This window comes from Myodes glareolus, chromosome 24 (genome assembly GCF_982192425.1).
Source record: "Myodes glareolus chromosome 24, mMyoGla1.1, whole genome shotgun sequence".
NCBI classification, from domain to species: domain Eukaryota; kingdom Metazoa; phylum Chordata; class Mammalia; order Rodentia; family Cricetidae; genus Myodes; species Myodes glareolus.
In genome coordinates this window covers 35,966,804-35,992,364 of record NC_142049.1, presented here as the reverse complement: position 1 = coordinate 35,992,364, position 25,561 = coordinate 35,966,804, and the positions used below count along the sequence as shown (strand labels likewise).

The window sequence follows — 25,561 nt, the reverse complement described above, 5'->3', positions numbered from 1 at the left end:
TCCACTGACTTTAGATCTGTGAGATCAAGCAGACACTTAAGAATAACAATAACCAGCCTCGGAGTGACTAACTGACTTGTCCAAGGTTTCACAAATAATGTTGAAATAAGACTAAAATCAAGATTGACTATCTTTCTACCAACCATTAAAATTTTGCTATGACTTAGCTTTGCTTTACAGACTTTTGAGATTTATATACTTACAAATAAACAAAGAATTAGAATATGGACTGTGGCAATAGTTAAAATGAGACTGATTTAATAACAGGAATCTTAAACTGATAGAGAAACCATTTGCCATAGGCAAACTCTTGATGAAATAGTTGCACATATACATATTCTGTAGTTAAAGTAGATTCATCTAAAATTAACTTTAAAACCCTTGGCTGTATAAGAAAGTGTCCATGCTCAATCCTATAGACTCAATTCTATAAAAATTACACAGCGAAATACAAATGCATACCCTTATTCTCCAAGTACCTTAACTCTAACACAAAGTTTTAAGTAAATTTTTTGACTCAAATTTCACTGTATTCTTTAATCATGCTTTAATTCTGCCAAAATGCCTTACACTAGCAATATATTATACAGTACTGGTATATCACTTTATCCAGCTAGTTTTTCCCTCAAGCATCGTCCACTGACTTAACCAGACAGAACAAATTTGAATAACTAGAAATAAGAAGTCTAAGACTAGTAAGGGGAAAGCCCCTTCACACTAACATTCGCAAATTGACAGCACATACAAACAAGGTCACTAACAGCATGACCCAGAACTCAACTGAAAACAGGAAGGTATTTGAGAATCTCAAAGCAATTATTCAAAAATTAATGTTTGAGCTCATATTTTTGCTAGTGTTCACAACTTTAGGGGATTCCAATAAGTAGGACTTATAATCTCTGTAAGGAATAACTCAATTTCCCAGATTTTCCTACTATATGTTTCCTAATAACATAGGCATCGTTGGGATAGCAATGGACAGAGGCAACAACATTCTTGAACTAAATGATGTGGTTCATGAGATAGTTCCTTTATGTTCTCATGATACTAATAGTCTAAGTGGATTGAGGATATCTGAATGAATCTAACTTCCAACTTAAAAACACAAAATTGACAAAAGTTAAAATAAAATGGATTAATTCATTAAAGAACTACACACACTCTGAAGATTAAATCAAGTACTCTTCTTTTTTTATGAGGTGGAGAGCTCATCCCAATACTGGTTCCAATGCCAATCTGAGATCCCTCTGTCTGATCACTTACTACCTGGGAAACCTTGGGCAAGTTAGATTACCTCTCTAAACTTCAGTTACATTACAGATAGAATTAAGACCATAGCATGCCTTGTATATAATACGCTTGCAAGTAAGAGATTCTTTATACTCACAGCCTAACATCCAAATCTATTTCCTTGATCTTCTTATCCACATTACTTATGTTCTCATAGTACAGTAATCTCTTATAAATTCTTTCAGCACCCCGCTTATATCTCTCAGTCTACCTGGTAACATACTCAGTACCTAGCATGATCCTTTAAAAATGACAGACGCTCAAATTTATTGAACGCATTTGTCATTATGTTAGCCATGACAATAATTCATGCAATATGAATTTCAAAAAATAAAACAGAGACATACCATATTTCGCCAAACTTCTGAGGAGCTGGTGAATTCTAAAATCAGGCTCTTACAGATTTTTAACCTAAAATATAAAACACCTCACTCAATTCTTTCAACATAAACAAGTGGATAGTCTTTCAGAAAAAAATTACTGATATTCATTATAAAATAAAAGCAAATCCATCTTCAATAATACTTATAAAGATCTAAAAACATATTGAAAGACAAATTTCCCTATTCCTGTTACCAAGATCAGTATCAGGGTAGCTAAGCAGACTGGGATCTGAATATTTTCATCTGGGAAAGCATGTTTCTCATTTTCACATACAAAGATCAACGCTCCTCATTTCCTTAGCCTTTTCAGAGATAAGCTGAAAATATATGAAAACTGTTCACATACCTCAGATCCCTCCACATACCTATAGTAATTCTGCTTTCAGATAAACTCTATATGCAAAAAATCTGCTGTAAAAAAACATTGATAGCTTATCTACTACCTCCTAGAGGTACAACCATGGCTAAATCCTTTGACCTCTCAGTTTCTCAAGAATTAAGTTGTTGAATTAAAGAAAATGTATTCAAAGTATATAGATTCCTTCCTGGCACACAACAGGGCCCCATTACACTGCGGCATTACTTATGTAAACCCCTCCATGTCTATTATAACTCTCTACAAATAAAAACTACAAAAACACCCAACTTACTACAAAGCTTAAAGTAAGCTCTTCAATAATTTTTAAATTCTTAGTTCAGAGTTCATTTATAACCTATCAGAGGTATTTTTCAGTTTTCAGGTATTCTCATTTGTTTCATAATGAGAAAACCAAATCCCAGTGACTAAGAAACCCTCCCAATACATAACAGGTTGAAGGAACAAAATAAATATATCTGCATATTATTTATAGGTAGAAAGGAAGGTAGAGTAGGCAGACAGACGGATGGACAGACGGACGAACAAATTGATAGATTTGAAACAGAGTCTCACTACATAACTTTGGCTAGCCAGAAATTTGCTATGTAGACTCGGTAGGCCTTAAATTCACAGATTGCCTGATTCTCTCTCCTGAATGCTGGGATTAGAGATGTGTGCCACCATGCCCAGCCTTGCTTTAAGTACTTTAATACACACACACACACACACACACACACACACACACACACGAATAAACCATTAAGAGTTTTGAGAGCTGGCTTCATGCTTTACCAAAATAAATAAATAAATAAAAAACAAATAACAAAAAAACCAAAAACTTACTTGTGGAAATCTATTAAAATTTACCTTTAGGTGGGAATGGTGAAATACATCTGTATCTCCTCAGCACTGGAGAGGTCAGATCAGAAATTCAAAGGCAGACTTGTCTGTGCAGTGAGTTCTAGACCAGCCTAAACTAAGAGAACCTGCGCCCCCCCCCCAAAAAAAAACTTAAGGAAGGGAGAAAAAAAGAAAAGCAACAAAGGAAGGAAGAAATGACGGAGAGAAGAATGGACAAACAGACAAACTTAGGCTTTCTTGACGTGATTCTGATGCAGTACAATAAGAATGCATGAACTTGTATTTTGAATAAACTCCAAATGATGCACAGATTCCATTTTATGAATATATATTCAAAAACATTGTTTTATATATATATATATATATATATATATATATATATATATATATATATATGGGGGTTTTCCAAACAGGGTTTCTCTATAGCTTTAGCACCATTTATATTTTTAAGACCTTATCTCTGGCATTATAACCTCCCCCAACTCCTAATGATAAAAGGTATAACACCATCTAAAAAGTATAACAGCATCTAAAAGTAATTTAAAATTAAAAATAATCTCAATTACACCACAAAGAGCAAAACAAAAGAAAAAAAAGCAAAAACCATTCTACTCTATATATCATCAGTCTGACTGTCCTAAGGAGTGGAAAACTCTCGTGCCATCGTCTTTCCTTATTTCTATTTAATCTAACTACTAGCAAGTCTTCAAATTCTTCATTCAAAACATGTCAGTTAGGTTTTGAGTGTATACTGGTGCCTGAAAATATATGATCTCTTATATACTGTGGGGGAAATGAGGACAAATTAAAAACTCATAATAAACTATTATTCAAAGAGAAAAGCTATGGAGGAGATTCACAGACAATGATGCTGTTAATAGAATCCTGACTTAACCTGTGGAAAAGAGTCTCCACAAGAGATAAAATTTATCACATACTAAGTAAATCCTGTGACATACTGTTACTTAGGATTCACAGTTCAACAACTCAAATCAAAAAAACTCAAATAATACTGTAAAATTTCTCCTCCCAAATCAAATATATTGCTTATGTACTGCTACCAATTCTACCTCTGGAATGACCCAACAATCCAATAGTATCCCTAAGCATTTTTGTGGTGGCTCTTAGTTGCTTTCAGAACAAAGCTTACTCTCGCTATCACAGCATTTAAGACCATGCAATGAAGCCCTGCTAGCACAGCCTCTTCTTCCAGACTAAACACTAAAAGAGTACGTCAATCACTCATTTCTATACTTACAATCCTTAAAAGTGTTTACAGAATGAAATAACTCATAGAAAGGAAAGCTTGGGTGACTTTCTTTAGGTAACACATAAGTATGAAGCTAAGATTCACACATCAATCTGAGTCTAAAGACCATCCATGTCCATTCCTTTATAAAACATCCTAACTCACATTCTGGCCTGGAAATTTTAACTTTAAAAATATTTCTTAATATTTTAACTTTAAACAATCTATTGTTTTTCTTCCCCACATGGTTACCAAGATTGTTGCAACATAAAGTTTTGTCATTTTAACTAGCTTCTTTCTTACACATTGACAGAATTATCTTCCCCAAAGTTAGAATCTGCTTATTTCTCATATTAAAAAAAAAATCCTATGCCTTCTTAATACCAATAACATAAATTTCAATTTTTTTTCTCGTATTAGCTGAGGTCCTTCTCATGGCCACACCCAGTCATCCAAATATTACCCATAAATGATGACATCCTGAGATATCAACCTCCTTTGGTTATTGTACTCTATCATATATTAGAAGTCCTTATTTCTGATCTCAATAATTTTGCTTCTCAGGACAATTCTCTAGAAATGTCTCCCTTGCTCTGCCATTTCCATCCCCTATTCATCTAACAAGGCCTATTAAAAGCAAAATAAAAAACAAAAACAACAACAACCAAAACTAATATTTCTAAACCTTTAGAGCACTCCAAATAAACAATAATTAAAAAGACTGCAAGTAAAGACAATAACAGCAACAATAGAGAAATCAGAACCTTCACACATATTACTAGTTAAATTATTTAAAAAAAATACAGCCACTTTGAAAAGCATTTGAAAGTCCCTCTAATTTTAAATAGTTAACCTATGGCCTAGCTGACTCATACCTACATATATACTCAAGAGAATGATGCATGTTCACAACAAAAGCTGTAAATATATATTTACAAAAACACTAACAACCAAAATTGGAAGCAACAAAAATACCTATCAGCCAATGACTGAACAGACAATCAAACATTAAAAAAAGAATGATTTCCTATTATATATGCCACAACATGAATGAACCTTAAAATGCTATGTCAAAAAACAAAGATACCACACACAAAAGGATATGGTATCAGTCCCCAAAGGAAGCTGATAAACTGGCTTTACAGTACTGTGAAGAATAAAGGTCAAAGAAGAACCAAGACAATTCCAAAATTAAGTAGGGAGCCTTAGAATCCCAATTTTCAAAACTGTTTATCAAGTTATTACAAAGAAAAATCACTGATGAAAAAACCTAAAGTAAATGAAATGAAAAGTAGAGCATGATATAAGAGACATTTTAAAAAATTGGAGAAAAATGTTAGAACCAGTAGCTTTTTATATTATTATTATTATTTTAAAAAGGAATCCGACCTCTCTTCAGCTGGACCAAAATAAATAATCCATACCAAAAACCCTCACTAATAACAGGAAATATGTCAGGCAATTTCCCTTTGTAAAATTGTAAGAATCCTGACTTTCCAATTAGATACTGAGACTGAGATTGTAAAGGAAGAGAGAATGCTACAGTGGATTTAACATTTTGTTTTATACTGAAAGCATCCTCGAATGCACTCGAAAACACAAAGGCTGGATATGACAGTTCCCAAAGTCCTTGTCAACATGAACCATGCTCACAGTGTCTTTTCTTTTAAATTTCTTCTGTAAATTATAAGACACATAGAAAATTACTTAGCATACAGCAGGCACTGGATTTCAATCCTGAGTACCAAAAAGAAAAAGAGTTTTTATTTAAATTTGCTAAAGTGAAATGTGCAAAACAAAAAAAAAATCATAAAACTCACACCATTTTACCCACCACTCAGAATTAAAGCAAACACAAAATATGATGCCATTTGATATCTTTATTTAAAATCAATTCCAAGTATGGAAAAAAGATGCCAGGACAAAAATGTTCATACACTGCTGATGAAGTATCTATTGGCAAATTCAATTTACTTAAGAATTTAGCCATTATCTATTCAAGTTAAAGACATAGCCTATTTTCTAGCAACATCATTTCTTTAATTTCCCTAAAGAAAAGCCTGTACAAAGGAAGTATAAAGACATCTCTGTAGCATTATTCCTAAGAGCAATACAGGAAATAATCCAAAATATTCATCTGCAGTGGGATACATATAGTGAATTACCACAGAGCAGTAAAACAAACCTGAATGCATCTACATACATATCAAAAACATAACAGAGTTAAAACACTTAAACTGATGACTTGTATATACAAAATACAGCTATAAAAACTTAAGCGTGACATATCGCTTATGAGCAAGGATCATATTTAAGCACAAAACAGGAAATGATCAAGAACTTCAAGATATCTGTTACATTAGTAAGAGAGAAGGTACTAGAACTTGGAGGAAGGAATTAAATTTTAAAAATACCAAAACTGGTATTATTTAGATTTCTGGATAGTAAGTAGAATTGTGCTGTATTATTTACTAAATATTTTAAGTATTTTAATAACAAGTTTTAAAAAGAAAGTGAAATCAAGAATATACAATGTCCAAGCTAAAAACAAAGTAATGGGACCTTGCAGAATTAGGTGACCCATTCTTCCTGCTTTGTGAAAAATATCCTAATAAGATAAGGCTGTAGAGCTGGTAAGGTGACTGTATGCAAAATGCTTGCCATACAAGCCTAACAGCTGGGTTAGATTTCTGGGAGCAATGTTACAAAGACAGAGACTCTACCGAATTATCCTCTGACATTCACACACATAATATGGTTCTCTCATGGCCAACATATATAACCATATATAACATAATGATATTAATAGCAATAGTAACAGAAACTTGCCCTAGGTTTAATGCCCAGAACCAATAAATAAATAAATAAGTACATAAACACATGAATGCTATTATTACAACATGGTAATTTTAAGCACAGAGTAAGTGTCTAAATAATAGTACTACATCTTGAACACTAAAAAAATGACATCTCAATTTCTCAAAATTTGGTATGACCTAGAAATATGGAAAACACAGATACAACACCCACACACTTCCCACCTTTTCTAAGAATGCCTTAACAAATTCAGCATCGGCATATTAATAAAGTAAGGCTTTAGGTCTTTAGTAAACTGTCCAGTCCTGATCTAGCACTGCCTACTTCTGCTTAACTTCATTATTTATTATCACACATACATGTTTCCCAAGCCCGTAGCAAACATCCTAAACCAGACTTGCACAAACTAGACAGCAATTCATTCGCTGCAGTATTTACAAACACCTACATCTGCAAACGAAAAGGAAGAGGCTGATGGGGAGGCCAAGGAAGAGGCAGATCAGAGGGTGAAGGGAGGAAAAGGAGATAAAGGGGGAAAGATGGAGAAAGGAAGAAAAACAGTGAATGCAAAACGAGTACACAGAAAACATTTACTGTTCTCACAGACTCTTCAATATAGGAGTAGATTTAATTTCAACTGGCAAACCGCCTACATATTCCACTGCAAAAATACATGTTTTTAAGTTCACCTCTTCCCTATGTTTCATTTAGCTCAAAAAAAATGGAGTAACAAACACTTTCTGAATGGAATAGGAAGATGATCCTTACAGTTAAATCAGATCAAAAAAGCTCATTCTGAAGTAACACAAAACATCATGTACTAGGCAGTAATTATACACAATCTGAAGAACAGATACTGAATTCTCTGGGTATAAAAGACTAAAATTATCTCAGTTTTTCTATTATGCTTATAGGTTCTTATTTCAAAATATATGGGGGAAAAAAGTGTATTTCTCCTTTAAGTTCCTAAAGTTTAACTTCCTATTTCCATCCTCTAATGTAAAAACCTATATGATGTTACAAAATCAGTGAGAAACAGTAAGAGAGAACGAGAATGGAGCAGCATTTACAAGTGGAAAAAAAGCAATTATTAGAAACTCAGAATTTGTATTTTCTTAGTGAACTTCCCATCAGCAACACAGGATACATTGTCAGCTCACTTCAAAAGCAAGGAAAGAAAAACAATATATATATATATAATTAGTTTTTATCTGAAATAAGATTTATCAATTCATACACATAATATACATTAGATACTTCAAAAGCATCATTTTAAAGTGATAAAAATATTTAGCAAAGACAAATATTAAATATCCCTATTTTGGGCATATTGTATGGTTAGCAAATATGGTACATAACCACACTGAAGAACACAATAAATAGAAATCTTAAGGAAAAAAATACTAATAAGCTGGGGAAAATACTTCCCTTTATGACAGACTATGCAGAAAGCACCATGCATTTCCAAAGAACAGCATTATGCTTCCAGTTAGGTCCTAGGTGGAATGTTGAAACTATAATGAGAAGAAATTCTTACAGCGTTACTAAAGGTATCAACTAAAAAATACAAAGAATGAATTTCAGAAAGGACAATAGAGTGGAAGGAAACAACAAAATAAAAAGTTTGTTCATACTGAATGATACATATGTGGCTGATTTGTCATATTATCCTCTATATTGCTCACATCTTCTATATTTAGAGGCATCAGAATTTATTTTATATCACAGGCAATACAACTAAACCAGTTATGGCCATGGCTGCATTTCACAAAGGCAATTCAAGGACCACTTTCTCACATTTGAGAGGAAGTCCATTAGAAGTATGAAGTGGACAAGCCATCTCTTTTATACAGACAGAAGTTGTTACATAAAAAGACCATCCATAAAAGTACAACACTGACAGCAAGTTCATTCAGGCTTGTAGCTATGCAATTTGTGTGTAAACCTCCTTGCTTTAAATGCCCAAAAGAACGTTTGAATTGAACACGTATGCACCTGGGCACAGGTAAGAAACAGTAGTTCATAGCCACAGACCCAGCACTGGAGCAGGGAGATCAGAAGGGTAAGTAGCTCAGGTCATCTTCAGCTACAAGGAATCTGCGATCAGCCTGGGCTACATAAGACACCGTCTTTAAAAAAAAAAAAAATCAACAAGAAATAAAGTGTTCCAGTTCTCAGGAGGTATAGGTATATGAGCAAAAATTCAAGTACAGCCTGGGTTACAGTCAGATACAGTCTAGTTTTAGCTATGTAGCTTGATTCTTTTCAAACAACCACTACTGCTACTACCACCAACCCACACAAAACATAACCAATTACAAAAGATCTACAAGTCTTCATAATACAAAGAAGTTAAAATATTTTTTTCAACCTGGGGATGTAGCTCACAGATAGATATCCTGCCTGGCACGTTGTAGGGCCCAGCCCTCCAACCCTAGCAACGCAAAAACAAATTCAAATTTTTTTTGAATGTTTGATTTCTATCAACTTAATAAGATCTGTGTTACATTGCTCACTCAACTGATGCTGGCAGGTACAGAAGACCAACTTCTGAAATGCACTGAGATGCAAGAGTAACAGCACCAGATTTCACACAGAACAGAAAACAGATGGGTAAGGAAGACTCTACCTACTCATGAAACAAATCTTCCAGATCTATACACTACTTTTGTGATTTTACCTCAAGTAAAGATGCCAACTTCAGTAAGACTTACACAGGATTCCCTTGCACAAACCAGACGAAATTCCTTAATGGCCACTCCTACTCATATTTGCCACAACTGATCTTCAAGAATAAGCCTATCTAGTTTGTTACTATCACTAATACAACTTGGTCATAAAACTGATTCTTCAAAAACTACTTCTTTAAAAGGTTTAGCATGTAGAATGTTAATCCTATTCCATGACCCTTTCTACTACAAATTTTCTGGGCAAGTTACTTTAAACAGTACCAATCAACTTTCAGGAAGTACTGCATATGAGCAACATAAGCCTCTGTAACTAGACAGCAATAAAGCTTTCATGAGGTATATTAAAGGGGCCTTAGAAAGATAAAAGGCCTGCTCATTTTTAGCTCATTCTGGATGAAAACGCAGAGTGAGGAGAGCAAAAGACCTTCTGGCAGCAGAAATAGTGCATTCTTTCCTTTATTTCAATAGTCGCAGGTTATATTTATCTCCTGAACCACTGAAACTCAGAAGCATTTGTTATTCTTGTGTAGCTTTGGGAATAAGACCTAGAGATACTAGAGATACTTAACATATACTTGAACCTCTATCAAAAGCAGTGCAAAAAAAAAAAACTCACTAACTTTATTTCATTTGTAGATAGTACTAATACTATTTCCAAATTACTATCCAGTTAGTTTACTTGTTACAAACAACTGAAATCAGGGAACTGTAACTAGTATTTTGAATTAAATGAAAACATGAAAAGAAATTTGATGCATATTTATCAATAAGTCACTTTGTTAAGAAGGAATAAAGCAACTTCAAGTATTTCCAACATTTTGGATAAAAAGTTGAGAAAAATAACAATATTTCTATTTAATACAATTTTATTTCACATCTTTATTAGAAAGAATAAAAGCTCTGGCTGTAGCATCTTCTAAAGGTTACCTTTTATCAACAGTATGGAAAATACATACCTCCATAAACGTGGGCGGGCAATTACAAAGTAATTTTAACTGTTCTTTTGAACACACAGGACAGAACACCTGCCAATAATGTAGAATTCTGACCTGGAAGCCAGAGACTCCAAATTGATTCTGACCCTAGATGAATTTAAGAAAACCATATTAAACCTTAGCTCTTTGATTTCCTCGTGTTAAAAACAAAAATGAAGAGAGTAGCTGCTCTCAGGTGGAGGACTATTCAGGTCTGTAACATTTGTGACTCCTGTGTCAGGAACTAGATGGAAAGCACTCTCCAAAAAGCCAGCACTAACAGGTCAAGGCCAGAGTCAATCTACTCATTTTATATACACCATACATTTATGTATGCTAGAAATCAGCTACTGAATGATAAGTTGGATCCAAGACACGAACACAGGTGCTTGGATTGTATCCCCACACCACTCCCTCCCCAAAAAGTACAAATAGTAAGTCTTTACAACTACAGCTGAGGGGGGAAGGGATGTTAAGACTACAGGACTGCCCTAAGGCTGAAAGGACAGAGAAGTAAGCCCCATAACATGACAAGATACTACATTTTTAAAAAATGGTGTCATGCACAATAAATGCAGTTTATTTATTTATTAAACTATCAGTTTCCAACTGATAGACATGTTCTTGTTTTCTTAACCCGTACAACCCAGGCAAGTTCATAGTATTCAAAAGATATTCAGAAATGTTAGCTGACCATTTGTAAATATACTGATAACTACTTCAAACATATTCCACAATATGATCTTGATGTTCACATCCCCCTAAAACTTCTCTAGAAGCCTAAAAGCTGAGGTGACAATATTATAAGGTGAGGCTTCTAGGAGGATCTGCCTTAATGAATGTGAACAGTGTTCTTAGCACTGGGAAGGCAGAGCGAAGGGGTCCTCTGAGTAGGAGGCCAGGTTAGCTTCTATAGCTAGTTTCAAAGGTTAGTGAGACCCTGTCACAAGAAAAAAGTGAAGGGTAGGAGGGGAGGGAACGAGAGATTGAAGAGAAGGCTCAGCAGTTAGGAGGACCTGCTGTTCTTCCAGAGAACCTAGGTTCAATTTCCAGAGTCCTCATGGCAACTGTCGGTAATCCCAATCACGGCAGACCCAACACTCTCTCCTGCCCTCCACAGGCCCCACACACATATGGTGCAGTCATAAATGCAGGCAAAACTCTCATAAAATCTCAAAGAAAAAAACAATAGAGACAGAAACATAGAGACACAATCCAACACAAACATGATGGTATAGGTCTGCAATCTAGATACTGTGAAAGCTGAGACAGGAGGGCTCCCAGCTCACAAGGTCTTCCTGGGCTAGAGTGAGTCTAAGGCCAGCCTAGTAGACCTAAAGAGACCTGTGTCAAAAAATAAAAAAGGACAAGGAAGGGGTAAAGTAGTTGGCTCACATGTGAAAGGCCTTAAATTCAACCCCTAGTCCAGCTCAACAAATCCAACACTACTGGAGTCTTCAATGAAAATTAGCTTTGATCTTAGTCTTTCTCACTGTCCATAGCATAACTATGAGATACATTTCTATTTAATGTGGGGGGGGTGTTTTTTTCTTTATGTAAACTACCCAGTGTTTGACAATATAGCAGGCTGAATAGGCTTAAGGATCTGGAAAGATACTCTCTGATTAAACAATAGAAATCCTTGCACTGAGCTCACAATGAGAAAGAAAACAAGTAGTAGAACAAATAATGAACTATAGACTACTGTATACAACGTACTTAAAGATCATCAGAAAAACTGGATATGAAGTCTTCTAATGGAAAGTTGAAATTCTAACTAGTAGGCCCTGTACTGTCTTTAATCTTGACATGTGGGACACCTTCACCATCTTGTTTATAGACAAAACGATGGCTCAGTAAAAAGGAAATCAAGCTCTAATTACAAAGCTATTTGGAGGCTGGGTGATGGTGGCACAGAGCTTTTATTCCAGAGGCAGAGGCAAGGGATCTCTGTGAGTTCAAAACCAGTCTGGTCAACAGACCTAGTTCCAGGACAACCAGGGCTACACAGAGAAATCCTGTCTTGAAAGAAAGAAAAGGAAAAAACACACACACACACACAAAGCTTTTCCCATTACATATTTTATTACATCTCTAATCATTTTTTTTGAGATATGCTCTCACTTTTAGCCCAGACTAGCCTCGACCTTGCCACAATCCTGCCTCAGCCTCTCGATTGTTGGGTTTACAGATGTCAGACACCATGCCTGTCTTAACATTGTCTTTATATTTATTAGTGAGGAAGAAAACTGTCAAAACCATTCTAAACTCCATAAGCATTATCCTAAATGCTTATGAAGAGAATATCAAAGACTCTTTAAAGACTATTTTTATATGACCCTCTGTCTTAGACTTTTTACACTTCAAAGTACTTAAAACATCGAGAGCTAGCTAGTTCCAGGACAGGCTCCAAAGCTACAGAGAAACCCTGTCTCGGAGGGGGAAAAAAAAAATCACTTCTGAAAACCCATTTCTGCTTTCTAACATCAGAACACTGATGTTTTAATAGCTGCTTACACACTTAAAATAAGTATGTATCCATTTACCAGTGATGCTCATTAACAACAAATATAAACCTAAATAGAATAAATGATAAAAATATACCAGTAAACATTTAAGTGTTTTTAAAAGGACATTTACAAAAATCATTTTCAGCTCCTGAGCAGAAAAAATTAGCTATGGCCAATTTAGAGGACAATATTCATAAAAATTGAGAGAAACATTACAGCAATTATTTGACAGAAGATATTGACACATGTTTAAAAAACACAATTGTCTTTAATGTTACGTGTCAGAGACGCTATAGAAAGCCAATGAACGCTGTTAAAAGGACTAAGCAGGTGGGATGAGTAGTCTCGGGAGGAAATTACATGTAAAGCCATGAAACAGAATGGGAGCCAGTCCTGTGGCGTACACCTTTTAATCCCGGCACCCTGAAGACAGAGTCAGGAGGAGAGTTCCAGGTCATCTAGAGCTACACCATAAAACTTTCCAAAAAAAAAAAGAATAATAATAATAACAAAAATTTTTTAAAAGGTGTGTGGGGGCAGTGATTTCAGGGATAAAAACAAAAGTCGCCTACTAAATCTGCATGCAAAAGGGATTCTCTAACCCCATAAATTTAAACTCCTCGGGTGTGGGGGCAACGTCCAAAGGAGTCTGTGTATACTACTCCACACACCAATGAAAGTTAAATATTGACCCATGTCTTCATAGCTCACATTCTGATTTTGAAACCAAAATTACAAGTCATCTCTTTTATTATGTACGGTATCTTTTTCTTATTAAAAAAAACATACAGATGCCATATTATTTGTTGAAGCTCTCATTTTTGTTACAGACTTTGATGAATGGGTTTTTTTTTCTGTAATGCTAAGGATTTAAGAATTTACAGTCATCCCTACTTCAGGTTTATCAGCAGTATAGATGCAGTTATTCCTTTCCTTGGAAATGCATTAAGCAGATTTGATTTAAATGGAGACTCTAGTACCAAAGGAATTTCCATCATACACAGCAAAACAAAATTTTTTTTCATACCAAAGCAAATTTTTTTTTCTTTTTCTCTCTCCTAAATTCTAAATTTACTTGATTTGCCACAGGTATCTTAAGAGCAGTCATTAATCTGAGGAGGGAGGAAAACACTTCTCCGGTCACTCTGCCTGCCCATTTATTCAACAAAATTTATTCGGTAGCGACACGGCTTTGGTATGTCGCTTTTTAGGGGCTATATTTCTTAAACTTTAGGTCATCTTCATCTCAAACGCACTTTCCTCTCCAAAATATCCTGACATAATCTGCTGCTTCTCCCAAAAGCATGGGTTATAGCCACAGTACTTCAGCATTGAAGATCATCGTGGATCATACATCGCATTTACTATTTAGTTTACAATTGCAACAGCACACTAGCTAGTTAATACAATCCCAAAGAAAACTGTACTGTTCTACTTTGACAAGCTCCTAAGTCATTAAAAAAAAAGACATAAAATTGCCTTTCGAAGATTATTCTAAGTCTGAAAAGTCGTATTAAAATTATATTTTCTATTCTTAGGGCTCAAGCATTTGGCACATTCAATTCTGACTCTTCCAACAAAAAGCCTCCGCATCGAAACGGGGGGAAAAGTCCCTTTCATTTTTCTCAACTGAAAAGGGGGAGGGGGGAGGAGGAGGAGGTCAACTGCTTACAGGTTTGCATTTCCATCTAACACAGCAGTTTCTGAGGAATCCAGTAACTCACGTTCAACTATTGGATCCTCTCGGCGGCGGCGGCGGCAGCACACGGAGAAGCCGAGAGCGCGATCCTTGATGTCTGGATGAGCTGCTTCCTCTGTCTGCCCTTCCCAACCCACCCCCAATCCCCCAGCCCACTGAGCAAGCTACACGTCTAAATATGTCTTCCCACCCCGAGCGCCCCTTTGGAGGAAAAGGCCTGCCCCTCCGCTGCCCGAAGCCGCCGCTCGGCTCTCCGAGGAGGCCCCGAGCTCCAGGCCCCTGCACGTCCGCCCCACCCCGGGGCCCACTCGGGTACCCGCGAGCGACAAAACCCTCCCTGCTGCGCTCAGCCAGCACTGACAGTTAAGGCTGCAGCAGCCACAGCCACCAGGGCCTACTCCTGGCACCGGCCCCTCCAGACCACGCGCCCCCGGCCCTCACTCCCCGAGGCGGGTGAGGGCCCGGGCGCCGACTCTGCCCGTCCGCCCTCGCGCCCGGCCCGAAGCCGGACGAGGGCGCCGGCGGGAGGAAAGCGCGCCGGGCAGGGGCAGGCCGCGGCCGCGGCAGCACTGACCTGTCCTCGCCCCCGCGCCTGGGCTGCGGCCGCCTCGCTGGTCCCGGTCGCCCTCGTCCGCCGCCGCCGCCCGCCACCGCCTCGTTCCCTTTCGCTGGCGCCACCGCCGGGGCTCATGCGGGACCCGCGCTTCTCCTCAGGAAACCGGCGCCTTGGGCAACGTCGGAGTCGTCGTTGTCGCCGCTGCCGCCGCCGCTCGGCTGCTGCCGCGGTCTGACCACGGCGAGGTGCGAGCGAGGCGAGCAACGCCGAGGAGAAGCGGAAGGAGGCGCCACCGTCCGCGCCAGGTAGACAAGAGGCGAGGAGGCGTGGAGGCGGCCGAGTGCGCGAATGAGCGAGCGAGCGGGCGGGCGGGAGGGCGCAGGAGGGGCTGGCGGAGACGAAAGACCCGGCCGTCGCGGAGACAGAGTCACCCAGAGAAGAGCGCCACCATCTTGAGGGGGGGGTGTGGGAGGAAAGAGACGCGGATCTCGCGAAAGGCGGCGCGGAACGGGAGGACCGGGTGGGCGGGACGAGTATCCCGGCAGGCAGTGCGCGCCGCCCCGCGGGGCAAGGGCTCCGAGAGGGGAGAGGAGAGGCGGGCGGGCGCGCGTGCGTGGGAGGCAGGGAGCGCTCGGCCCCGCCCCGGTCGCCGCTCGCTCTCCTGCGCCTGGACCGTCGGCGCGGGGACCGGGGAAGTCCGGTCAGGCGCTGTCGCCATCTTGAGAGGCTTGGTGCTTGGAGGCTCTGTTCCCTTCGACCCAGCCGGTGCGCTTCGGGGTGGACTGGAGAGCGAACCGAAAGTCGGCCCCATGGTGCACCCAGCCCCGAGGCCCCGGGACGAGCAGCGGTGTGCGGTGGCTAGGGCTGACCTACGTGGCAGGGTGGCTGAGCACGCACAAGCTCTCTGCACGCAAGGTCATCCTCTCGGACCTCTGCCCGCCCACCTCACGTCCCGGGTTGACCAGATTAGCAGGGGGAAAAAGCCCGGGTCCTGCAGGATTCTCTTGCAGGAGGGGGTCCACCGAGAGAAGGGACAGCCCGCCGAATCCCACGTGGGTCGGGGCCGATTTTGATGTCTCTATCAGCTGAACCCCGTGAAAGCCCTGGGTCTTGATGGTACCCGAGTGACCTTTTTACTGAACGGGGTTTGTTGTTGTGAATAGCTTGGACACTTGCCGCTGAATTACAAAAGCTGACTGACAAGTCGCTTTCCGGCTTGTAACATTGTGGATAAGCCGTAATCATCGAGTACTCGAAATGTAGCAATCACACGTAGCAATGTACTTTTTCCTTACTTAGACATTACACAAATGTGTGTATGTTTGTGTATATATGTATGTATGTGTACATATATATGTATATGTGTGTATTATATATGTATACCCCACCTCCCCACTGTAAAAAACTATTAAAACTAAACTAATAGAAATTCAGCAAGGGGGGGAAGAATGTAACTATTCCGGAATAAATGATAATAAATACATTGTTGTAATGTCAGGTTTTAAGATACTTTAGAAGTATCTACTCATTTTTTTAGCTCTCCCTCTCATTACAGAGCTTCATTTGGAAACTACCTTGGTATTTTATGGAAAGAATCGGTAATACATGTAAACTTTTAAGGACTTAACTGCAAAATATTAAACTATACAGCTAAAAATTAAGGTCATTATGCCATAAAGCACATTACTATTGCAAGATGGAAAGATATTTTCAGGTATTCTTGAGTAAGTAGTTGTCTGATCTGGTGGTGGTGGTGGTGCACGCCTTGAATCCCAGCACTGAGGAGACAGAGCAGGTGGATCTTTGAGTTAGAGGCCAGCCTGGTGTACAGAGGGAGTTCTAGGACAGCCAGGGCTGTTACACTGTGAAACCAACCCTTCTGGGGGGGGGGGGGGGGACAAAAAAAAAAAAAGAAAAAACTAGTCTGCTTGTCTGAATAGTGTGAATTATCAATATGTGGCCAAAACCTCAGAGTTGTAAAAAACTTAAAAATTTAAGTTAGGAAATAGATGCCAAAATGGCAACCCAGTTCGTATGGAGGATCATGGAGAATCCCAATTTCTCCTAGGAATCTGAAGAAATTATCTTTTTAGCTAATGTTAAATATGCATTCATATATGTGCCACTGATATTTGTACTTGTGCATTTTGGATTACTGTTCTTAAAATTTAGAAACATCTATTACTGCTAGATATGACAGTGTTTGCCCGCAATCCCAGCTCTGAGGAGGCTGAGGCAGGAACATCTGGAGTTCCATAACTCTCCTCACAATAACAAGAGACTATCTCAAAGAGAGCTTGAGAAAGCCATGTTTATGGTAAAAAAATATCACCATGAACAATTCTTGACAACATATTCCCATACTTTGCATAAGTATTTTTTCCAAAGTAGGATGTTTTCAGACACTTTTTCTAGGAAAAGCAACTTAATATCTAGGTGTGCAGTAAATACTTTAGACTACTTTATCTAAATAAGACTCAATAGTTTTTACTATCTTCTCATTTAAAATGTAAAAGAACCATGTAATTGTATAAGCAAATTAATTCATGCTTTGAACAAACTTAGTGTCTACTATTTACCCAGAAGGACCCAAGCCAGGCCTTGTGTAACAATAAAAAAACAATCCCTGTACCTATCTTCAGTAAATTAGTTCAAGAGGAAATCAGGCCTGTAAAAGAGTTAACAGTTGTAGTGTGACCCACTGATTGTGTGGTTATGAGGGTGTTCACTAGTATTTATCTGCTATTCTTTCTGAGCTTCTGAGTAAAATCAACAAGAAAGGGCATAAATCCCTAATATCCAGAAAATTTCTAGCCCATATTTTGGTGTTGAATGTCCCGCTCACACTCCATTTATTTATTTATTTGGTTCTTTGAGACAAGGTTTCCCTGTGTAGCCTGACCTCAAACTGGAACTCACAGAGATCCACCCGCCTCTACCTCCCAAGTGCTGGGATTAAAGGTGTGCACCACCACCACCTGGCACACACGGTTTTTTTAATGATCACGTTTCCTACTTTTAACATCAGTGGTTTCCCATGGGTCTCAAATTGAGCCTAAACTCTGAGAACAAGACCTGCTTGACATAGGCTCTGCCTTTCACACCTATCTTCCCTTACCCCATGTAAAACCTTAAGCAATTTACGTTGTCGCCAGTCATTTAGAGCCCCTTTGAATGTAATTCCTTCTTTGCGACAAGTCCACACATCTCACATCTCTCTGAACAGCCATTCTGATCTTCCCAGGGCTTCTTGCTTTTTGCCTGTGCGTTGTGTCTTTCCATCCTTCTGTTTGTTGTGCAAATCGCTGATCTGTAACTGTGACTTTCAGCCTCGATGCACCTTGAGAAAGAAGAGTGTTCATGGTGTAGCCTCTTCCATCGTGGTACCACCTACCTAAAGGGCTAAAACAGGGTAACTCCTCAGAAAAGGAAATGATTGAATCGACCCTTGTGGCTGTAAAAATGGTAAAAAGAAGAAAGTTAAGAACTAAGACCAGTGTGTCTGACAAAATTCCTGATTACCAAAATAATGTGATAAAGTAATTGTTTGGGGACATTAATCTATTCAAATTAGGTAAAAGTACACAAAGTACAGAGGTGGCCTACCTATACAATATAGCAGGGACAGGAAATCAGGTAATTTGCTGTAAGAAATCTGAATTCAAAAATTAAACAAGTGCAGGGCAGTGGTTTCACACGCCTTTAATTCTAGCCCTCAGGAGGCAGAGCAGATCTCTGTTGCGTTTGAGTTCAACCTGATCTACAAGAGCTAGTTCCAGGACAGACTCCAAAGCTACAGAGAAACTGTGTCTCGAAAAACCAAATAAATAAATAAATAAAAATAAGCAATAATGAATAAAGACTTTAGAGTCTTAGTATGTGATACATCAAATTGAGGTATCAACTATGATGATTTATGAAGTCCTCTTATGTTTATGACTCATTCAGCACTTGTTTCACTAATTGTACAAATAGTCCAGAGTGCATAAGAAGTTTTGAAGGTCACAATAAGGCAACTGATTGAGGTAAAAGGACATGCTACCTCCTTGGAGACCTGAGTTCAGTCCCTGGAATTTACATGGTAGAAGGAGAGTACCCAATTCCACAAGTGATATTGTTGCACAGATATGCCATGCCCTGAATGTTCCTGTGTATGCACACATAAATACAAATTAAAAAAAATGTTTTTACAAATTCCTTGAGAAGCCGGGTGTCGTGAGGCATATCTTTTATCCCAGCACTCGAGAGGCAAAGGGAGAAACCAGCCTGATCTTCATGATGAGTTCCAGTCCAGCCAGGCTTACACGAAGAAACCCTGCCACACACACAATAAATAAATAAATAAATAAATAAATAAATAAATAAATAAATAAATAAATAAATAACAAAGAGAAAAATACTTAAGTAAATCCTATCAAACCATGTTCTGACCTCATTAGGTCTTTTCCTTTTTTATTTTTTTTAATTTGTTTTTTGAGACAGGTTTTCTCTGTAGCTTTGGAACTTGTTTAAGAACTAGCTCTTGTAGACCAGGCTCGCCACGAAGTAATATAGATTCACCTGCCTCTGACTCCCGAGTGCTGGGATTAAAGGCATGCACCACCAGCGCCCAGCTGTTTTCTTAATCACACAATAATACTCATTTCTCCATACTACATAGTTCATTCTGCAGTTCTGGAACTAGGCCTAGCATGCAATTTAGGCTTAGATCCAGGCTGCCGAGGCATATGCTATGTAAGCAAATGAATGGACAAACCACACTTGCTGTATGTACCTCAGTCTGGATCTAACCCTCAGAATTACAGGCTTAAAAACATGTTTTCATCCAACCCGTCACCAAATTCACACTAACCAAGCTTGAGATGCATAGTTACAAATCAGAACATGAGTTTATTGATTTAAATTAAAAATAAATTGTCATGGGGACTGGGCTACTGGATAGGACGGGCATACATGTGACCAGGACATTCTTTCTCTGTAAGAAGATATGTAGGACGCTCAATACGACATTACTTAGGTTTGGGATCTACAGAAAGGCAACAAGAGGTACTGTGTATTTTGTTTTTGCTTTTTATGAACTTATTCTAGAAAACCTGATTCATCAAATTGTATGAAGCATTGTCATGAGGAATGGAAACGTTTGATGCATTTTGGCCAAGTTCCTTGGGGAAGGTTATAGCCAGTATTTCACAGCCTAACTTCCCTCAGTGTTTCTACTGATAATTAGTTCTTATGTTTAGAACTGCCAGGTTTTAACCACATCTGACAAGCCCAGAAGTCAAGTTCACTTTTTTTCTTTCTTTCTTTTCTTGTTTTTTTTTTTGTTTTTTTGTTTTGTTTTGTTTTGTTTTGTTTGTTTGTTTGTTTTTCAAGACAGGATTTTTCTGTGGCTTCGGAGCCTGTCCTGGAACTAGCTCTTGTAGACCAGGCTGGTCTTGAACTCACAGAGATCCACCTGGCTCTGCCTCCCGAGTGCTGGGATTTTAAAGTGGCTTATGCTGACTTCTGTGTAGCCCACTAGGCAGTTACTCTGGAAACTTAACACCCAAAGGTGATCCTCTATTCTTTTCCTCTGTTTTGGGTAATTCCATTCTAGGTACCAAGTATGGATAATTTGATCCTTTATTGACATAATGATTGTAATTCTCACCCTGAAATCTGCTTCTGTGGTAAATGCCTAAACCTATTTGGGCTTTCCAAGTCTTTGAAATTTACTGTCCCTCAATTTTTATTCTTATTTCTCTTTCAAGACAAATACTTGTTATATGCTACATGCCTAATTTGTGTTACCTTCCCCTTTGATAACCATTTCGCCCAACAGAAAGTTCACACCCCACGTTCACTGCTACCATTACCTTCTCCTATCCCCATTGCTTCCTCTCTTCTCTCCAGAGGTCCCCATTCTGTGTAATGAATGAGACAAAGCATGTGTCAGAGACACTTGTACATCTGTGTTTTTTGCTGAACTATTCACAATTGCCACAGCATGGAATCAGTTTAGACATCCATGAACAAGCATTCAAAGTTCCCCTCATGTGACACCATTCTTGGACCATGTTCTGACACTCATAGATCAGTTTTTAAGAAATGAATATTTTATAACATCAACCATTTTATTTTAGTATTAGTATTCATTGTATCATATAACTTATGATTTCTCATATTAATATTTAATTTGTTCATATTTGACCAACTGAAGCTTCTTAAAGTCAATTTTGTGATTTCTTTTTTGTTTGCTTTTTTCAAGACAGGGTTTCTCTGTGTAGCTTTGGCTGCCCTAGAACTCACTTTGTAGACCAGGCTGGCCTTGAACTCATAGAGATCCGCCTGCCTCTGCCTCACAAGTGCTTGGCTTAAAGGTGTGTGCCACCACCGCCGAGCATGTTTTACTTTTTCCTTTTCTTTATATCCCAGGAAGTTTTTAATTTCTTTCTCAACTTCTTCTTTCATTCTTTTGTCATTCAGTAATGAGCTATTTAATCTCTATGAGTGTGTTATTGACTAGAGATTTGTTTATTATCAGTTTTAAGTTTTATTGACTTATGGTCCAATAGAATATACAGAGTTATTTCTGTTATTATGAATTTGTCAAAATTTGCATTATTTCCCAGGGCATAATCTGTGTTAGAGAAGTTTCATGTGCTGAATACAATTTTTATTCTTCAGTGTTTGAGTAAAGTATTTTTATAAATATCTGTTAAGTCCATCTGATCCATGATGTGTTTTAATTCTGATACTTCTGTTTTTTTATGGTTTTTGTTGTTGTTGTTTTTGTTTGCTTGTTTGTTGCCCAGATGACCTGACTATTAGAGAAGGTAGGGTACTGAAATACCTACTATTAATAAACTGACATTGATCTGTATCTTCAAGTTCAATAAAATCCTTTCTGTGAAACTGGATACACCAGAGTTTGCTGCATGTATGCTTAGAATAGTACGGTCTTCTTGGTTAATTGTTGCCTTGTTTATCATGAAGTGTTTATCTCTTTGGATTAGTTTTAGTTTGAAGTCTCTTTTGTCTGATATACAGATAGCAACACCTGCTTGCTTCCTGTTGCCATTTGATTAAAGTACATTTTCCCATCCTTCTCTTCTAAAGTGATGCCTTATTTAAGCTATGTTTCTTGTAAACTACAAATACATGGGTTTTGTTTCTTGATCCATTCATCCAACCTGTGCCTTTGATTGGAGATCTGGGGTATTTAATATTTAAAGTTTTATTAAAATGCAGGTGTTAATTGTGGTCATTGTGTTGTTGATTGTTGGTATTGTTTTATATTCAGTGCAACTTTGAGTTTTAATGATTATGGCTTCGTGTTTTCTTTTAGTATTTGGAATGCATTGTTCCAGGCTCTTCTTATGTTCAAAGTTCTCATTGAGAAATCAGCTGTTATTCTGATGGGTTTATCGTTGTTTGTTTGTGCCTTGTATTTTTTTTTCTCTTTTAGCTTTCACTACACTTTATGTATACTTAGTGTTTTAACTATTATGTGCCGTGCATATTTTCTTTTTAAGTTTTGTCTGTTTTGTGTACTGTGTGGTTATTGGATCCGTATAGGTCTGGTCTTAATTTGGGGAAGATTTTATTTTACATCCCAACCACATCTTTTCCTTTTTCCTGTCCTCACATCCCCTCCCCCTATCTCCCCCTGCATCCCCCCTCTAATACATTCCTCCAATTCTGTTAAGAAAGGAGCAGATCTCCCATGGGTATAAATAAAGCATGCCATATCACTTTGTGCTAAGTCTAAGCACCTCACTTGTATTTAGGATGGGCAAGGCAATCAAGTATGAGGAACAGGTTGGCAAGAGTCAGGCACAGCATTAGGGACAGCCCCTGCTCCTATTATTAGGAATCCCACAAATAGACCACGCTAAACAACTGTCACATCTATGTAGAGGACTTAGGTTAGTTCCATGCAGGATCCCTGGTTATTGTTTGAGACTCTGTGAGTTCCTATGGGACAGGTTATTTGTTTCTTCGAGTTTTCTTGAACGTCCTTGACCCCTCAGGTTCCTACAATCCTTTCTCCCTCTCTTCAGCAGGATTTACTGAGCTTGGTCTAATGTTTGGCTGTGGGTCTCTGTGTTGGTTTCCATCAGTTACTGAATGAAAGCTCTCTGATAACAATTGAGGTAGTCACAAATCTGGTCACAGGAGATAGCCACTTCAGGCAACCTGTCCACTACTGCTAGGTGTCCTAGCTGGGGTCAACCTTGTAGGTTCCTGGGAACTTCCCTTGAACCGGGTTTCTCCCTGACCCCAGAGCACTCCCTTTCAGTACTCTTCCCTCTTTACCCACCCCTAAGCTGATCCATCCAGTTGCCTTTCCCACTTGCCCCTAGTCCACCAGGGACATATCTTCTGTTTCCCTTCCCAGCAAGATCCATGTGTCCCCCTTAGGGGGACCTCCTTGTTACCTAGCCTCTCTGGGTCTGTGGATTATAGCACAGTTATCCTTTACTTTATAGTTAACATCGACTTATGAGTGAGAACATATCATGTCTGTCTTTTCGGGACTCAGGATGATTTTTTTTTTCTAGTTACATCCATTTGTCTTCAAATTTTCTGATGTCTTTTTTTGTTTTTTTGTTTGTTTGTTTGTTTAGCAACTGAGTAATACTTCATTGTGTAAATGTACTACATTTTGTTTATCCATCCTTTGTTTGAGGGGCATCTAGATTGTATCCAGGTTCTGGCTATTACAAATAAAACTGCTGTGAACATGGTTGAGCTAGTGTCCTTGTGGTGTGAGTGCACATCCTTTAGGTATGTGCCCAGGGATAATATTGCTGAGTCTTGAGGTGGACTGATTCCCAATTTTCTGAGAAACCACCATACTGACTTCCAAAGTGGTTGTTTAAGTTTGCACTCCCACCAACTATAAAGGGGTGCTCCCCTTGCTCCATCCTCTTCAGCATAAGTTGTCTTTTGTGTTTTTGGTCTTAGCCATTCTGACAGCTGTAAGATAGAATTTCAGAATCATTTTGATTTGTATTTACCTGATGGCTAAGGATGTTGAACATTTCTTTAAGAGTTTCTTTGACATTTGAGGTCTTTCTGTCGAGAATTCTCTAATTAGGTCTGTACCCCATTTTAAAAATGGGATTATTTGGGGTTTTATGCCTAATTTCTCGTGTTCTTTCTATATTTTGGAGATCACCCCTCTGTCAGATGTGGTTTGGTGAAGATATTTTCCCATTCTGCAGGCTTGCATTTTGTCCTATTAAGTGTCCTTTGCCTTACAGACGCTTTTCCGTTTTATGAGGTACCATTTATTAATTATCAATCTTAGTGTCTAGGCTTCTGGTGTTCTATTTAGGAAGTTATCTCCAGTATCAATGTGTTCTAGGCTGTTTCTCCACTTTCTCATCTATCAGGTTTCAGTATAATTGGATTCTGAAGACTTTGATCACTTGGATTTGAATTTTTGTGCAGGGTGATAGATATGGATTTATTTGCATTCTTCTACTTGCCAACATTCAGTTATGCCAGCATCATTTGTTGAAGATGCTTTCTTTTTTATCCATTGTAAAATTTTGGCTTCTTTGTCAAAAATCAAGTGACCATAGATTTGTAGAATTATGTCTGTGTCTTCACTTGTATTCCATTGATCAATGTGTGTGCTTTTATGCTGACACCATGCTATTTTATTACTGTAGTTCTGCAGTACAGCTTGAGGTCAGGAGTGGCGATACTTCCAGCAGTTCTTTTATTATACAGGATTGTTTTAGCTAGCCTTGTTTTTTGTTTTGTTTTGGTTTTCCATATGAAGTTAAGGATTGTTTTGTCATGGTCTGTAAAGCATTATGTTTGATTTTGATGGAGATTGTGTTAAGTCTGTAGATTGCTTTTGGTAAAATGCCATTTTACTGTGTTACTCTTACTGATCCATGAGCATAAGAAATCTTTCCATTTTCTGATATCTTCTTCAATTTCTTATTTCAAAAGCTTGAAGTTCTTGTCATACAGGCCTTTCACTTTCTTGGTGAGAGTTACCAGAGGTATTTTACATATTTTAAAATGTTTGTAGCTATTATGAATGGTATCTTTACTTCGATTTGTTTCTCAGTGCTTTTATTGCTTGTATAGGAAGGATACTGATTTCTTTGAGTTAATCTTGTATCCAGCCACTTCACTAAAGGTGTTTTTCAGCTGTAGGAGCTTCCTGGTA

At 38.3% G+C, this 25,561-nt stretch overlaps 1 protein-coding gene across 2 annotated transcripts in view; it reads right to left on the bottom strand.

The window, feature by feature from the left end:
* Positions 1 to 15,471, bottom strand: part of Ube3a (ubiquitin protein ligase E3A) — an 81,690-nt gene extending 66,219 nt beyond the window's left edge. The window contains exons 1-2 of one of the 2 annotated variants that reach the window (XM_048434725.3): positions 14,857 to 14,924; positions 1,638 to 1,701 (exon numbers count right to left, since the gene is read on the bottom strand). The gene's annotated coding sequence lies outside the window, so the exon portion shown is untranslated. Of the gene's footprint in view, positions 1 to 1,637; positions 1,702 to 14,856; positions 14,925 to 15,405 lie in introns of those variants that run through there. The other variant, XM_085682693.2, reaches the window with a different exon arrangement.
* Between the last annotated feature and the right edge of the window lie 10,090 nt (positions 15,472 to 25,561).